The sequence below is a fragment of the Rhinopithecus roxellana genome, chromosome 1, assembly GCF_007565055.1.
Source record: "Rhinopithecus roxellana isolate Shanxi Qingling chromosome 1, ASM756505v1, whole genome shotgun sequence".
In the NCBI taxonomy this organism is placed as follows: Eukaryota; Metazoa; Chordata; class Mammalia; order Primates; family Cercopithecidae; genus Rhinopithecus; species Rhinopithecus roxellana.
Genome location: NC_044549.1, coordinates 4,322,138 through 4,331,331, shown reverse-complemented (window position 1 = coordinate 4,331,331; position 9,194 = coordinate 4,322,138).

The following is a 9,194-nucleotide window of genomic DNA, read 5'->3' as shown; positions in this document are numbered from 1 at the left end:
ATATGCTATTCTAGAATTTTAACATAATGACCAGGAGAATAAAGAAGAAATGAGCAGTGATGGTAAGCTTCGTGTATTCAAGGAAAGCTTTTGCATGAAGTGAGTTTAGATCAGATATTTAAAGGATATTGTAGCAGTCAATAAATATAGCTCTCAAAATCTGGGAAGAATGCAAAAATAAAAGGAACCGTAGAGTTTTGAGTTTTATAGGTCAGTATCTCACAATCCTCTTAAAATGACAGTTCTGGAATCTATTACAACAGCTGAGGCAAATGTTACAGTTCTTGTTTTGAGATACTTTTGAATCCATGCTCAGAAATAAGATAGCCCATATGTACTTGAATTTTAAAGTAAATATTCTGTATCCCAATGAAATGGGGGAAAATGATGTATCTGAAGACAGTTTTTTGAAATACTGAAAATTTTGTGACTTAGTTGGCTTAACTATGTGCAACTGAAAAAGGAAAAGGGGAGAGAGCAGCTATTCAATCAGTACAACTAAGTGCTAGGCACTGTGAATGTGCTTTGTACCGACTGCAATATTTACCCCTTATAGCAATTTGTGAATTTCATATGAGTGTCCTTATCCAACAGAAGACATTGAGGTTTAAAGATTAAGTAATCTTCCTAAACTGACCAAAACAATGCAGAACTGGGGTGCCTATCTAAGTCTGTCATAACGTTTGCTATTCTCCACTACTTGCTGCAAGTATTGTGTTTTACACATTGCCTAGCTCGTTAATTTCAATGTAAGTTTCTGGTTAAAAAAGATTAGCCATTATATTGATACTATTTATACACAGTGATTTATACTACAACCTGTAAGTTTGATTGCAACTCTTATTTGGCATTTCTATGTAAAATTTCAGGAATTTTTTAACAGAAAAATTTTCTTAGAAGAGAATAGCTATAAATAAGTGTGAATTAGATACACTATTAAAAAGAAATACTATTAGTCATCCATCTCACACCTTTTAGTTCATGGATCTGGAAACATTTTTTACCTCCAGTTACTTTACACTCAGCATGAAATTATTCAATTGCTTTGAAAACATCAAAGAAATAAAGAATTGCTCCCAATCTGCAGCTTACAACTGTGTCCCCTGATTAGTCAGGGAAGGTCAACGGGGCTAATACATTCACAAAGTACAGGAAAGGGCATACTGAAGAGGATATGCTTAATCTTCAGAGCCAAATAATCATTAGCAGTGGTGATGGATAAGTCGAATATGCAGTTGCCACAGGGACAGTACTACATTTATTCAGATTCATAAAATGAAAGTAAGGAAGCATTAGGTTGAGTGGGTAACTCAAATGAGGGAAGAAACGCCAAATTTCATCAACTCTGACTATCATGGTCAAATTTTATGTCATCATTTAATTTATACTTCAAATTTAATTTTCTTTAATGCTATTATTTAATATTGATATTTCATGTGAAATAACATCTAGATAAAATTAGATTTTCAACAGCTGAATGATATAAACTAATTATTATATAAACTTTCATTTACGTTATTATAAACTGATTATTATATACTTATTACATAAACTTTTGTTCATATTAATAAACTAATTTTTATATAAAATAATTATTACATAAACCTTTGTTCACCAAATATATATTGAGTACATTCTATGGACATGTGAAGTTTGAGACAACATATTTGTACTAACTTAACTTAAAAAACAGTACTATTATTACTTTCAAAACCCAGTTTTGCAATCTCCTAGTACAATATACAAGTACATTACCTGCATTTATAAAGTATGCTGATGTGTTGAAAACTGTATAATCAACATTATAATTCAAGATTGTTTATAAGTTTTAGTTGAAAAAATAACAGTACTGTGACAAAATTATCTTTGAAGTTCTGTGAAAGACAAACATTAGCATTCCTTTTCAATATTGAAAATTTCATATAAGTCAATATATTATTCGATAACACACTTCTAACTAAACTAAATTTCAAACTGCCATTGGATGGTAAAATGGTAACCAGTTTTCTTCCATTTCAAAAATGGAAGAAATTTCCATTTTTCGTTGCCATATTTTTCCATTTTCTTTTCCATATTTCTTTCTTTCTTTCTTTTCTTTTCTTTTTTTCTGTTTTTTGAGATGGTGTTTCACTCGCTCTTGCTGCCCAGGCTGTAGTGCAATGGTGTGATCTCGGCTCACCACAACCTCCACCTCCTGGGTTCAAGCAATCCTCCTGCTTCAGCCTCCTGAGTAACTGGGATTACAGGCCTGTGCCACCATGCCTGGCTAATTTTGTATTTTTAGTAGAGATGGGGTTTCTCCATGTTGGTCAGGCTGGTCTTGAAGTCCCAACCTCAGGTGATTCACCTGCCTCGGCCTCCCAAAGTGCTGGGATTACAGGCATGAGCCACTGTGCCCAGCCCAAAAATACATATTTATTTAACATAACTTTTTTTAAACAAACCTAATGTATATTATATTATAGAATAAAATTATCTCTAGTTTGAATGTAATTAATGGTCAGTAAATCTTCCCTTTCAGACAATGAATAATTATTTAATAACATAAAGATGGTCAATAATTTAAATTCAAAGAGGTTGTACATTGATCTTCCAGACAAAATGCTATTAATCCTAATGATTACCCATAGTTTGATTTTTGTTATAACACTGTGTGTTACACATTCAGGTATTATATTCACAATGATAACTAAGGAACCACTCTTGTTCAGTAGGTTAAGTAAATTAACTGAAGGTTATAGATTCTTTCTAGCTCTAGATGGAAACACTACTTGAGGTCAAGCCCTGCCTTAGGCAAAATCATGACATAGGTCTCATAATCATTGCCCTTCTTGCAAGCTCCTATAGGTCTACTGACCTACCTCACTGACCCTTGTGTTAACTCCCCCAGATGACTTGCTCTTCCTTGCTGTATTTTGGATGCACATTGCCTAACCAGGGTGGCCCTCTTTGCAATGTTTCATGCTTCAAGCTTACTCTCTCCCTTGCATAAAAATTCACTATAGTTTAGGAATTAGTTGTCACCTGGAATGCAAGTTGATAGCTAAATAATATTAACACATTTATCAAGTGGTTCTAAAATTATGGGATTATGTCTTATGAGGGTATTTATAGTCTAACTGCAAACAGTTCAGATAAATGTCTCTTAAGCAGTGAAATATTAAAGAATGGTATAAAAATATTTTCAGAAAGTTGAGCCTTCTCTATATCTCCAGATAATCATTCCATTTAAAATTATCTCAATTCATATTCTCCAAAATTTAGTGTAATATTTAATTTCTTGGTATCTTAACAATGAAATGAGACAATATAATGAGATTCAGCAATTTGTAATACCAAATATATATTTATGTAATCTCATATATTTTTCTAAAGTTTGGCTTCTAAATTAGGAATAAAATAGAAATTTCAGGTCTTGATTAATTTTTAATCATTTTTTACATTGTGGTAATTAAATCAGTGATTTCATGGCAGGGGATCCAGTTAGCTCAGTATGTTTACAGGTGGTTTTATAAATACAAATAAGTTATAATATAATTGGTTCTGAATTTTATATTTCATAGAAACTATATAGCTAAGATAATATTTTGTATTAGGAAACATGCTCCTTTTATTATTAATTTCCAGGAAGGTACAAGGATTGGAAATGTGTTCATAGAGATAAACATCACGATAAATTATTTACTATTTTCGTATATCTGGTGTTGGAAAAATACACGATTAAGTTTCTAATAATAATTATAACTTAGTTTCATCCCATGTTTATCCCCCACCTTCCCTTATATTCTTGGTAAATAAATAAAATAGAGACCAAACCAAATTTTATCAATCAATAATGTGGGACCATTTTGTTGCCTTTAAGAAAACAAATCAGTGGAAGTATAATAATTCACATACAGATCTTAATATTATTTTAAAAATTAGAAATGGTGCATTAACTACACCCCCTTACTATAATCCTAGGCTTTAAAACCCAGTAACTAAAGTGTTAAGCATCTCCCTGTAGGTGTTGAGATTGTCCACTATTCCATAGTACACACCCTCAATCTTCACTTGTCAAGATAAGGGTAATCAATCTCAATTCCCCATAAAATGTGATTTCCATTAGAGACAAGCAATAAACACTGCCAATTTCTTGGTAGCATTGGACTTCTATAAAATAATCCCCTTTAACAGAAACCGGGGAAAAATACTTTATTTTACCACTGAGATACTGATCTATAGAAGCAGAACAAGTCCATTTATCTTTTTATCTTATTGAGATGTCTATAATTAATGTGTTTAGTGTTTTTAAAAGGCCAGAATAGAAGTCAGTGTAACTGATTGCTGATTGTTGCTGAAGGAGAAAGAGCAGCAGCCTCCACAAAGTAGAGGCTATTCCCTATTAAAACCGTAATCCACATAATCAGGTATGTGTCTTAATATCCCTAAACAAGGCTAGGGCAGTTCATCAGTTCAAAACATGATCACTGATACCATATTAAGTAAAATACTCTGTGTGAAATAAAAGTTACGGCCTCTACCCTTTGGAAGCTTGTATTTAACTAGTGTGTACAAAACACTACAATTCAAGGCAATGTTTTTTTCTTTCTTCCCAAACATCCAAAAAGAAAGAAGTGCTCCTAACAGAAAATTCATGTGCTCTTCACATGTAGTCATATTGTCATACATGAATGCTCACCATGTTAATTGCTGGTGACTTTTCTAAAACATAAGTTATCATTTTTTGTTGCCGTCTTTGATGTTCTGCATTTTGCTTTTAGGATAATCTCACAAGGATGTCATAAAATAGCACTTAAATCTTCACTTAAATGGGCTTCACTTAAATCTTCACATGATTTTAACACAATTCTAATTCTAGTGTAGTCTCTCATGTGTCACTTTCGCTTCATTCTTGATCTGCAGACATGTTACTCTTCCTCATCACTTTCTCTCCTCTCACAGGCACTGTTCTTCCATCCTATTAACTTTAATGTATCCCATAGTACTCATCTTCGATGCTCCTCCGTGTAACACTCAAACCTTGACGGAGAATTGATTTGTCCTACTCCACATTTTCTCTATTGTATATTTTATGTCGTCTCATTCAGTATCGGAGTCGCCTGTTGACCGCCTCGCTTACTCTCCTGTGAATCCCGCAAGGGCAAAGACTGTATTTTACTCATCATGTTACGCAATGCTATCTTGATAGTTTGCACCTTTGCCTGCTTTCTAAATTAAAACTTGGACAAACATTCTAAAAATGCCAAAACAGACATTAAGAAGAGGTAGAATTAAAACGTTGTGTTAGATATTGACTTTGGTATTATTGAATAGAGATGTTAAGCGTAATACTATACGTTATTTGAAGTGTTTTTGATCCCTATCTATTTACTCCAATGTGTTCATTTCGAATGGGTTTCACTGTTGTCAAAACAGCGAGTTTTGTTTATACATGTTTAATTGTGTCATTTTAAAGTAAATTGATGCAAATACATGAATAATATATTTTCCTTAATAACTAAATGTAATACAAATGTTTTATACTACTGTTAGTTTTTTTTGTTTATTCACCATCAATGTTATATAGAGCTTGCAAATGGCAAGATCACTTGTCATAAACCAATTAACATTAAATGTTATGGAAATGGTAAAAACTAAAATGATCTTAAACTTATGAACTAGAATATGTGACGTGATGTTGAGGAAAAAAATAAATTATGGTTACCAAGTTCCCACAGAACAACATTTATAGTTTAATTATTACATACTATAATGTTCCACTAAACTGTATCCGTTTAAATATTTCTCTTCTCCCCTAAGCACATAACACTTTAATATCTAACACCTTGTTGTTTTCTGTTGTTATTATTCCTAGAACAATATCTGGTAAAACAATGGGTCCTAAAATAGTATTAATAAAATTAATCAAAATTCAATTGTATCGGCAGCATTAGATAAAAAAATGTTAGGCCAGGCATGGTGGCTCATGCCTGTAATCCCAGCACTTTGGGAGGGCAAGGCAGGCGGATCATCTGAGGTCAGGAGTTCAAGACCAGCCTGACCAATATGATGAAACCTCGTCTCTACTAAAAGTACAAAATTAGCGGGGCGTGATGGCATGTGCCTGCAATCCCAGCTACTTGGGAGACTGAGACAGGAGAATCGCTTGAACCTACAAGGCGGAGGTTGCAGTGAGCCGAGGTCGTACCACTGCACTCAAGCCTAGGCAACAAGAGTGAAACTCCATCTCAAAACAAAACAAAACAAAAAAAAACTCTTAAACTCAGATAACTATGTTTCCTTCTGGGAATTTATTATTAATTAAATATACTCTTCCTCAATCTGTAGTATCACATAATGATACCCTTTTACAAAGAAAAGCAATAACTTTTTAAACGATCATCCAAATTAAATTTCATTTTGTAATTTGTAAAACAATGTTGTTTACATACCATGTGGCTAGTTTTTTCTTGTATCATTTTAACTACGGAACCATTATTGAATAATCTTATCAGAAGTGCTAATTCACAAATTTTTCCTGACAGCACTGCTCCAAAGAAAAAATATAAAAACATGCATGCATACACATCAATGTATTAGTATAATTATACAATATTTAAGTTAATACAGTACACTAGTATCATATATACACAGATGTGTCTGAAAGAGAGAAAAAGGGAGATATGACAAATAACCTGTTTCCTATCACTAAAAATATAGAGCTGGACAATGGTTTTTCCTTTTATTTTCAAGTATAAAATCATATTTAGAAAGCAAAAAACAAAATTCCTCCTTTCGAAGTCCTTTTAGTCCAAGATTTTCTTTAGAAATGTAAGAATTTTGTATGTCTGCAAAAACAAATATTTTACTTTAAAATAGCTTTAAAATAACAATTAAATACACTTTTTGTCTTTTTACCAGTCTGAAATACAGGTCTGGCTTACTTTCTACATTAGAAAATACATGTCCTACTTTATTTAAGAGGTAGGCAAAGAAGTCTCATATATCTTTGCCAGCATTCAATAAATAAGCTGTTCAACATCATGGCATATGATCTGTGGCAATTCCTTCAGCGAAGCTTATTCTTACAGTACAAAAAAAAAAAATGTATTTTAAAGATAACTTTTTGTATGAGAGCTAACATTTCTTCAAAGAGCCACAAAGCTTAGAAGAGGAGATAAAATGGAGATGTTCTTCTCTTTGAAGACACTATTGAGTATTCATGCCAAGTAGTTTAAGTGTATTTTGTAAATCATTACATATCATCAAGACTATTCAAAGATAATTCAATTGTATTTTCTCACATTATCATTATAATTTTCTATATATTTCTGTTCAGCATAATCAAATGATTACTGATAAGATTCCACAAGATAATTTTCTGCTTCATTCACTAAGAAAGGGGATACGCCAAAAGTAAAACGGTGTGTAGGAGAATTAGCCAAATGAATTAGGCAACTGTTCCTCACATTATTGCTTATTTATTATGCCTTCTTTTCCAGGTTACTGAATCTCTTTCTTCTCTCTCTCTCTCTTCCTGACCTTCTCAATCTCCTCATCGCACTGCTGGAATGGAATTTCTTTCTAATGAATCCAAAAGCTAATATTATTTTTTCCTTCATAATATAATTGTATTGTATAAATTCTAAATGTACTCAGTATTCCTTTTTTTTTTTTTTTTTTTTGAGACAGAGTCTTGCTCTGTCACCAGGCTGGAGTGCAGCAGCATGATCTTGGCTCACTGCAGCCACCACCTCCTGGGTTCAAGCGATTCTCCTGCCTCAGCTTCCCAAGTAACTGAGACTACAAGCGCGTGCCACCACGTCCACCTAAATTTTGTATTTTTAGTAGAGACGGGGTTTCAGCATGTTGGCCAGGATGGTCTCGATTTCTTGACCTCGTGATCCACCTGCCTTGGCCTCCCAAAGTTACGGGATTACAGGCGTAAGCCACCATGCCCGGCCTATTCAGTACACTTCTAAAAGGGATCCTAGGCTTATGAGTTCTATTTGTACCACAATGCAATCTTGCACTAAGTCAAATATGGTATGTTCAAAAGAAACTATACTAATATTTATCTAATATCTTCAACACCAAGTATCATCATCTTCATTATTGTCATCTTCTTCTTCAATATCATCATCACCATGACCATCATCCACCATCCTTTGACACCTACTATGGTCAAGACTTGCATTAGACGTTTTACAAATGATGTGAATGTTACTTTATTCAGTTTACAAAGCAATCATATGAAGCAAGTAATATGACGTTGATTTTCTGCTGACGGGGAAAATGAGGATCAGAGAGGTGAACTGGTCTCTTTAATTAATCCCAAAATTAAAAGATGGGTTAACATTTGAATCTGTATTTGTATGGATCCAACACTGAGCTTATTGCACTATTCCATTGCAAAACAAAGCATTTGGAAGGTCCATTTAAAATATATTTTTAAAAATGTTTCAGTTATGTCTATTATTCAAACCCTGTGCTTCCAACAAGGACTAGTTTATGACCAAATATTCTATGATACATAAGAAGAGAGAGAAAAAATATCTATTTCCTTTCTCTGGATTCCCAAAAGCAATATCATCCACAAATATGTTCTAAAATTTGAGGCCTCATGCCTCAAAAAAAATAAAAAGCCCGACACATATATGGTTTTGAAAGTAAAAATCATTATCTATTTTCCAGCTGTCAAGATGATCTATTTTGATTTAGTGACCATTAATCCAAGAAAGGGAAAGTGTGCATATTTATCTTGGAGAGGAGAGAAAATTGGCCGGGTTTGGTGGCTCATGCCTGTCATCCCAGCACTTTGGGAGGCCAAGGAAGGCAGTTCACTTGAAGTCAGGAGTTCAAGACTAGCCTGGCCAACATGGTGAAACCCTATCTACACTAAAATTGCAACTATTAGCCGGGGTGAGCCTGGGGAAGTTGCATTAAGCTGAGATGGGACCACTGCACTCCAGCCTTGAGTGATGGAGTGAGACTGTATCTCAAAGAGAGAGGGAGAGAGAGAGAAGATAAAATTGGAAAGACACTGCAGATGAAGCATAATATAAAAGAATAAGCCAAACGTGGAAATAGAAAGAAATGTGGCTTCTCAAGAGAAAACATATTTGGAAGAAAATTTAAAATTTCAGGTAAGTATTGAGAGTGGATTTACCATTTGAAATATATAATTTGATAGTTAAGCACTAAATAACCTT